Here is a 10059-nt window from a genome sequence, read left to right on the forward strand (position 1 = left end):
AGATAATTATTAGTATTATCCTTATCAAAATAAAATAGCAGAAAGTCACTTACATTTATTTTCACTTCTTCCACTCATTCCAGAGTTCTTTATTTTCTAAAACAAGAAATCATATGAAACTATTACTATTGAGAAAACTTCATAGGCTATTAAAATTTGACCTTTTATTGGATTTACTCGTCATTTATTAAGCACCAACTAAATTTTGCATAAAGCATTTTACTGAACATAGACATGATTCGTGGGTATCATTTTTTCCAGGGAAAAGAATGAAATTAAAACTAGTAAATTCTGGCAAAAGGATATAACTGCAAGGTAAACCTCATCCTAAATCAGTATGAAATTTTAGTTGACTTACAAATAAATTTTTAAAACACAAATTGTCTATAAATACACAGGTGCTCATTTTTAAGCCTAATTAGAAGACTGTAGAAACTCCCAAATTGGGGCTGAAGCAACAGCACAGCAATAGGGTGTTTGCCTTGCACATGCTGACTCAGGCCGAAACTGGGTTCAATCAATGGTATCCCATATGATTTCCTAAGCCTGCCATGAGTGATTTCTGAATGCAGAGCCAGGAATAACCCCTGAGCACTGCTGGGGTGGCCCAACATCCCCCCCAAAAAAAAAAGAAACTCACAAATCAACAAGTAAATTTTATAAGCAAAAGTCTTTATCTGTTTATGAACTTTACAGAAAATTTTAGAATATAAAAGTTTAAATGGAATTATCCAATGACATTTTTATAATATAAAAAAGGTAAAATTGAAATGATGTTACTCAAATATAAACTGATTAAAGATTTATCTTTGCTACTGATCTGTTTTAAATTTTGTTTCTTAAAGTCTTCATATTCTTAGGGCTGTTTCTCATAATTCTCACTGGATATCCATTCCCAATCTTGAATAAAATTATGAGCTGTCTCATTTTTAAGCATTTTATTGCAGTCAAAATTTTTATTTTCCCTAAGGCATCATGCTGTATCAACTGTTCAATAAACCTGCCAAATGCTTTACTTATTTTGAAGGAAAAACAAATTCTAAAATATATATTAAGACTATGATATTGTTATGACTTATATAAAATGGATCTCCAGTAGAAAAAATGACAAAAGGTTTTTTCTGACAAAGGAAATATGCAGTATGTTGATAGGCTAATTAAATGTAATAAAATATACATGATTTCTTAATTTATTTAACTTTATCACAATTGACTTATTCTAATTGGTGGTAAAACAGTGATACTGAATTAGTGTCAAAGATAAATATAAAAGATGAAGCATATGTCAGATTCATCTCTATAAAATCATATTCAACTGGGGAGAATAACATTTCAGCCAGTATATATAGAAATATTACTTTATTTTGCAAAGGGAATAGTTTCAAGGTTAATTATGCATTCTGAATGTGAACTACATGTGACAAATAAATCTCTGAAAATGCACAAAAAGACAAGCTTACCTAGACATGTTTTCAATAATTTCTTCTATCATATAATTTTAGCATACTAGTTTTCACTTAACTGAAGCTCTGAGTTAAAAATCTAACTCAAAGTAGCTATCATTTCTCTAGAGCTACTTGAGGGAACATATTAAAAGATACTTCTTGAGACTCAAAAAATTTTGCATATATTTAAGTTTACTTTCTTAAAACCTAAGTTAAGTAATAAAAATAAAATTAAAAACTACCAATAAACAATATGATTAGAAGGTTAAAATATGTGATGTTGAGGACATTTTTCCTCAATCATAGTAAATCTATGTATAAAAAGCATGTTTTGAAATAAAACATTATGTTTTATACAAATATGATCATTTTAAAGAAAAATAACATATTATTTATTTTTTACTATCTAAAAAAGCACATAAAATTTATTTCAAAAATCTATACTGTGTTTGTAATAGGTTATATTGATTATTTTTCTATTTCTTTCAAAGAGATAATAATGCAATAGAAATTGACATGAGTTTTAGATAGAACTTATAGAGCTATGTAAGCAAAATATTCATTATTCCAACTCTGAATTTTAAAATATGATTTTTAAATTTTTCAAATCCAATTTTTAAAATAAGCACAAATCAAACACTTAATGGAAAAATTAATAAAGAGAAAATTAAAGAAAATAGATTCTGAACCTGCCCAAGAATCGATCATAACAGCTGACTTCTCGACAAAACTAGGAAAGAATAGAAACATGATGAAATAACTTTAAGATGCTGAAGAAAAATAAAGACAGACCTTAATTATATAGCATTAAATTAAAAAAACTTGAAGATCAATAAAAGAGACATTTTAAAGAAATTAATATTGACATAAATCATTATCTCTACAGGGAAAAAAGATAATGCTTATTGAATTATGAAAATTGCAGGTAAAATAAAAAAGGAAATGGTGATTATAAGATTGTAGAGAAATACTAAAAATAAAATAATCATAATGATTTTTGTGTTATTTAAATATATAAAGAATTATAATACTTGCCACTAATAAGATTTAATTACACTAGGGGATAAACTATGTTGAAATACTTAGGACTTTTGTAGTCTCAAGAGCAAAAGTATTACTGTATTTTCTGGCATATAAGATGACTTTTAACCCATGAAAAACTTCTTAAAAGCTCTGTTGTCTTATACGCCAGTATAAGGCATGCTGAAACTTACTCCAGCTTCAGGGACAAGTAATCCTCCCCCCCTCTTACCACCGCATCCCATCCAGCTGCCAGGCATCATCACTCAGTCCTCTGTTTGTCCTGATTTATCTTTCAGGGCACCCAGAGGAGCTTAGTAACCAAGCGCCGCATCTCAACCAGCTGCAGGGTATGTGGCTTTCTCATGCTCAGTCCTCTCTGTTCAGCTTTTATGGGACACAGAGGAGGCACTCTATCTCTCTCTAGCTGTCCTATTAATCACTGCACCACAGCCAGCAGCTCTTGGAGGAGCCCTCTCTCCCTGCTCTCAATGTAGATCACAATTAAAAAATCACTGTCACTCATTACAAATGACAAATGTAAAATGATCGTTGGCACTCCAAAGTCTAGCTTTATTAAATATATACTGTTAATCTTTGAGGGTTCTACTATTTTTCTCTTACATTTTTTAATTTCCATTTGGTGTGTATTAAAAGAGAGATAGTCTTATATGACGAATATAGCCCAATCCCTATATTTTAACAGGAACAGTAGGGGGTCATCTTATGCACCTTGTCTTCTTATATGCCAGAAAAATACATTATCCATGACAAACCTAAGAGGTATTTTATAGTGGGACAACCACAATAATAGTTGTACACAGGAGAATCAAAATATCTAGATGCTTTTGAAGGAAGAGAGTAAGAGAATTATCAAAAGGCTGTATATTCTTTAGAATTTTTACATTCCATGCCCAGTCTTTAAAGCCTATTCATTCTACTACTACTAATATTACTACACTATTAATAATAATAATAATAATAATAATAATAATAAATATATTAAATGGTATACAAATGCTAGTCTCCAATTTGAAACCACATGCATAAAATCTTATTTAACCTGAGTGAATATATTCATCTAATTATCTCCTGCTGATATGAAGACTAAGACACAGCATATTTAAGTAATTTGCCTTTTCATAACTAGAAACTGCCTATAGTTATGATTCAAATCCTGATTTGAGAGATAGTATATTTAACCCATTCACTATCCAAACTCTAAATTATTCCTCAAAACCTTTATTTTCCATACTTTACATAATGTGGTCAAGAGCTCTTATGAGCTTTCTGCTTATTATTATCATGTTGCTGGGGCCCCCAATATTGCCATAGAAAGCAGTAGCATGGAGCTGGAGCAAGAAAGCAGCAGTCAAATCCTGCAGACTTTTTTGTTTGTTGATTGGTGGGAGCACAACCAGAGGTATTCAGAGGTTACAATTAGCTCTGAGTTTAGAAACTAATCCTGATAGGTTCAGGGGATCATGTGAGATGCTAGAGACCAAAACCAGCTAGGACAAGTGTAGACAAAGGTACTATTTACAGTGTTATCACTCAGGGCCCAAATCCCACAGGCTTTTATCTGACCATATATTCTTTGTCTTTGGGCTTTCCTAGGTATCCTGCTACTGCATATTTCTTTTACTGGGCATTTCTAGCTTCCTGCTGTTCCACTAGCATTAGGTGTCTGGATATCCCTCTCAGGATACTGATTTGTGTATTCTTGAACTTTAAGATCCCACACTCAGGGCACTTGGTTTTTCAGTAGATATTCCTGCCAGCATTCTAGAGGGGTTCTGGGTGATTCCCTCTGACTACCTGAGAATCTACCACTGACTCTTGCATGGCTAAACTATCTACACATTAACAATTCTCTCTCCAACTAATTGAGTTGACTAAAATCCTTCTGAATATCGTCATTAAATGCCACTTAGTCTACTATTGTTTTTTTTTAATCTCTAATGGACATTATCAAAAATTAATAACAATTGTGGTATTCTCTTTAAAAAGTAGTTCGAGGTAAATTACACAATTCCATCCACTTGGTTAATAGAATTAGCTAAAATAAGTGCTGGAGCAGGGAGGGGAATTAGCTTTAGTTAATGGATTTACAAGGATATTTGCCCTTTAAAAATTATTCTTTTCTTGGAGGCTAAAATCATAATATGTGTATCCTTAAAAATCTAATCATTATTATTAAAGTCTTTATGTTTTTAGCATGTGCTTCTAAGACCTGAGAGGTTTATTACAGTAAACAATAATAACAAAGTATCAGCCAAATAAGAGAGGGCAAGAAAAAGTATATTAACATACATGTGCTTCAGGTGAATGCTGATGTTTCTCCAATCGTTTGAGATAAATAGATGTATCAGTTTGCTTTGGCAAAGGGAAGCAAGCATTCTCTCAAAGTTAATGCCATAGTATCCATGTTTCAAGTTGGGGCTCATAAGTGACAAAAATGAATGTTGAGCAAAACTAATTCACATAAAACCAGCAGTGGCTAAACTTAGCAATTAAGACCCCATTTAACTTCTTCCATACTTTCTTTGAAAACAGATTTAAACCAAATAGCACACATCAAAAACAGATATATTTTAGGATCATAGATATTAGCAAGAGTTAAATTGCTATGGCAGACTTCTTCTGGTCACAACAGTTTATCAGAAATCAAAATAAAGACCCCAAACACTTCTAACATTATATATTAATTTGCTTTCACTCTCACTTTTCCAGCCTACTTATTCCATTACAGCAGTGCTTCTCAATTATTTTCTGCCATGCCCCCCTAAGAAGAAGAAAACATTATTCGTGTCCCCAGCGGGACTGTAAATAGTATCTCAAGAAAAACTTTAAACTGCAAAACAAAAATATATAAAATAATTTGAGATGATTTTTTAATCAGAGGTGATGTCCAGATTAATGGCTACAATGAGCACATTTTGCAATACATAGCTTTTCGAACGGGTTTGAAGCAGGACACAGCAACTCTCAGCTCATACAGAGACATACAGAGATATAAACACGGGGCTTAGCTTGTTATGACAGTGTTTTCCGAGATCAAACGAGCCCCCCTTTATAGAGCCTTGAGCCCCCCCTAGGGAGCATGCCTCATTGTTTGAGAAGCACTGCACTACAGGGTCACGGCAGGCTCAAGTATAGCCTAGTAGCTCGGTGAGTTAAGTTTGGAAACCTCCATGAACTTGCCATCTTTCCATTAATCACAAAGCATACTCATTACACACATATGTACTCACCATATACACACATGCACACAAACACAGAGTCTGGGATGACTTAGACAGTTCACTGACCTATAAAGCATATTTCAAGTTGTGGGAAGAAACTGAAATGCCAGAGAAGCCCACAGATAATGAGAGTACATCCCAAAACCACTGAGATTAGGCCTGAACTAATTTTTTTCTCCAATATGTAACAATTTAACATTTAAGAATTTGTACTTTGATTTTATTTGGAGAATTTTTGGGTTTTGCTTTGCTTTGAGTCCAGCATAACAGTACTCAGGGTTTACTCATAGTGCAACACTTAGCAGTCATTATGGTGGTGTTTAGGGGACCATATCATATAGGGTACCTATAAGGATGAAACCCAGGTTTACTCCATTTACTGTGCTGATCCCTCTATGTTGGCCTGAACTTCTGCACAGGCAACTACACTAGCAACCTCCACTCTTAGCCTTCCTATAGTCAGATATACTTATGCCATCATCTTTTAAGTTTTTCATAATATTTATGAATATGTCTTTTTGTGCAAGAGTAACCATTATAAACTACAGAACTTAATAAAATAAATCATAAATTTTATGTAGGTAGATAACGTCTCTCAAATTAGGTCAATATTTCCCAACATGCTTAAAATGTTAGGCAGAAAGTTGCTTCCAAGGTCCAGTGACTTACACTATTGCTACTTTTATTCTAAGCATCATTCTCTACTAACCACACCTTACTGTGATTGAAAGATCCCAAGCATTTTCCAAACTCAGGATTTATCCCTCAGTTTATCCCTGTGTTACCCTTGGACTTTGTAACACTTTATTTTATTTTATTTTCTAACACATCATATTGTTGACTATATTATCAATTTGATGGTATTTTAGTAAGAGATTTGCTTCTGGTATTTATTAGTGAAACACAAATTGACAGAATAGAAGATGTCAGAGTAGGCAATCAATAAATTTTAAATGAAGAAATTATAATTAACATATAAATAAAGCAGGCAGGAAGACCTTCCCAAGGCAAGAATTCTTGAGATGTAATAAAACCAAAAGACAATATATGGGAAAGTTACTTTATCAGTGTTAAGAGTATCACCTAAAGCCACTACAGACCCAGAAAAGACTAGACCGCCTACTCATAAAAGTTCCTGCCAAAACAAAAGCCAGGAAAAAATATCAAAAACTATCAACTACCACCACTTGGCAACCAGCCTAGCAACAGGAACTCTTACCTGGTGAAAAGTCTACACAAGGCAGGCTGGGTAAACCCTATAAAGGGTTTGGAACAAAGGAGGTGAGGAGAGGAGAGGAGAGGAGAGGAGAGGAGAGGAGAGGAGAGGAGAGGAGAGGAGAGGAGAGGAGAGGAGGGGAGAGGAGGGGAGAGGAGGGGAGAGGAGGGGAGAGGAGGGGAGAGGAGGGGAGAGGAGGGAGGAGGGGAGGGAGGGGAGAGGAGGGGAGAGGAGGGGAGAGGAGGGGAGAGGAGGGGAGAGGAGGGGAGAGGAGGGGAGAGGAGGGGAGGGGGGAGGGGAGAGGAGGGGAGAGGAGGGGAGAGGAGGGGAGAGGAGGGGAGAGGAGGGGAGGGGAGGGGAGGGGGGAGGGGAGGGGGGAGGGGAGGGGGGGAGGGGAGGAAAGGAGGGGAGGGGAGGGGGGGGAGGGGGGGGGAGGGGAGGGGAGGGGGGAGGGGAGGGGGGAGGGAGGGGGGAGGGGAGGAAGGGAGGGGAGGGGAAGGGAGGGGAGGGGAGGGGAAGGGAGGGAGGGGAAGGGAGGGGAGGGGAGGGGAGGGGAAGGGAGGGGAGGGGAAGGGAGGGGAGGGGAGGGGAGGGGTAGTGTTGATCAATAAAGGCAGTGCTAGAGCAGCTACAAAGCAGTGTTTTCAAAAACAGAAGACTGGCAGGGAGGGGAGGGGAGGGGAGAGGGGAGGGGAGGGGAGGGGAGAGGAGAGGAGGAGAGGGGAGGGGAGGGGAGGGGAGGGAGGGGGGAGGGGGGGGGGGGAGGGGAGGGAGGGGAGGAGGGGAGGGGAGGAGGGGAGGGGAGGGGAGGGGGGGGAGGGGAGGGGGGGAGGGGAAGGGAGTGGAGGGGAGGGGAGGGGAGGGGAGGGGAGGGGAGGGGTAGTGTTGATCAATAAAGGCAGTGCTAGAGCAGCTACAAAGCAGTGTTTTCAAAAACAGAAGACTGGCAGTGAGTGGCTGTCTGACTTGGTCAGACAATGGGGCTGGTAATTGTGGAACCCTGTATGGGCCCATTTACAGGGCTGAGATAGTGGGTCGCAGAAATTAGAGCCAAGGAAGTAAGCAGGAGAAAGGCTTCAATTTTGGCCATGCAGGCACCAGTGGCTGTAAGAAGCTGGGTATGAGATGGAAGTGAGTTTGAAAGTGCTATTGCTATTACCAGATGGCGGGACTCAGATAGAGATGAGTGTGAACTTATCTACATGACGAGTTTGAAGCATGCAGATATTCATGCAAAGGGAATGATCAAGGGAAAGGCTAATCGTGGCAGAAGAGCACCACGATTTGACCATATAGAGTGCAGCAGCTTGGCAGTGAGACAACAGACTACAAGATTACTCGAAGTAACAGTGAAGCCAAAGAGCTACTCTTCTTGCAGACATTCTTTCAACTGGTACAGATCTCCCCTCCTGGGTGACCCAGACAGGGCCTCACGCCAATCTACATTTCAAAATAAAGTTCTTTCACCCAGAAAAAAAGCTGGAGTTGAGACAGGCAAGATTAGAGATGAGCCCTTGAAGTGACAATGCTTTGGGAATAAAAAAGGTCCATTGTGAAATCAGATTAGTGCATTGAGAGAAGAGTGCTGCAGCTACTTTTTGCTCTATGGCTGTACAATTCTAGACAAGGAGCCTCATGACAACACACAAAACAACACCACACTGCAAAGGTTACAATGGGAAAACAACACAGAACACCACCACACTTAGTGAATGAAGATGGAAGCTTCAAGGACTCAATTAACATCAAACACCTATATAGCCTCTCTTAAAGGATGTTAGAGAGTAAATATGGAAGATGTTAAAAGAACTCAAAGAAACCATGTAACTAATGGAAAAAGCAGCCAATAAGAAAAAAGATGATATGAAAGTAGAAATGAGAAAATTCAAACTGAAAAACTGGTCTGAAAAACTCATTCAGTTATTATTTTTCTTTTTTTTTTTACTGATTTATACTTTAATTTTAATTTTACTTTTAAGACCCTTCACCAGTGCAACATTCTCATCACCAATGTCCCAACTGTTCCTCCTCCCCACCCCACACTGGCCTGTACTCTAGACAGGCTTTCTATTTCCCTCATAAAGTCATATTTTGTTATCATGGTTCTCAGTGTAATTATTTCTGTGACTGTACCCATCACTCTCTGTAGTAAGCTTCATGTTGTGAGCTGGACCTTCCATTCCTCCTCTATTTTGTCTCTGAGAATCATTACACAAATGTCTTTTATTTTTCTCAAAACCTATATATGAGTGAGACCATTCTGTGTTTATCTCTCTTCCTCTGACTTATTTCACTCAGCATATTAGATTTCATATATATCCATGTTTAGGAAAATTTCATGACTTCATCTTTTCTGACAGCTGCATAATATTCCATTGTATATATGTACCATAGTTTCTTTAGCCATTCATTTATTGAGCCATTCATTTATTGGGGCATCTAGGCTGTTTCCAGAGTCTAGCTATTGTAAACAGTGCTGCAATAAATATAGGTGGGAGGAAGGGATTTTTGTATTGTATTTTTGTATTCGGGTATATCCCTAGAAGTGGTATAGCTGGATCGTATGGGAGTTCAACCTCCAGCTTTTGGAGGAGTCTCCATATAGCTTTCCATAAAGGTTGGACTAGACGGCATTCCCACCAGCAGTGAATAAAAGTTCCTTTCTCTTTACATCCCCTCCAGCACTGCTTGTTCTCATTCTTTGTGATGTGCACCAATCTCTGTGGTGTGAGATGGTACCTCATAGTTGTTTTGATTTGCATCTCCCTGATGATTAGTGATGTGGAACATTTTTCATGTGCCTTTTGGCCATTTGTATTTCTTTTTTGTCAAAGTGTCTGTTCATTTCTTCTCCCCATTTTTTAATGAGGTTAGATATTTTTTTTCTTGTAAAGTTCTGTCAGTGCCTTGTACAGTTTGTATCTTATCCTCTTATCTGACGGATATTGAGTGAATAGTTTCTCCCACTTAGGGAGTGGCTCTTGTATTCTAGGCACTATTGTCTTTGAGGTGCAGAAGCTTCTCAGCTTAATATAGTCCCATCTGTTTATGTCTGCTTTCACTTGTTTGTAGAGTACTGTTTCCTCGTTAAAGATGTCTTTAGTCTCAATGTCATGGAGCATTTCACCTACAT

Source organism: Suncus etruscus, chromosome 4, assembly GCF_024139225.1.
Source record: "Suncus etruscus isolate mSunEtr1 chromosome 4, mSunEtr1.pri.cur, whole genome shotgun sequence".
Classification (NCBI taxonomy): Eukaryota; Metazoa; Chordata; class Mammalia; order Eulipotyphla; family Soricidae; genus Suncus; species Suncus etruscus.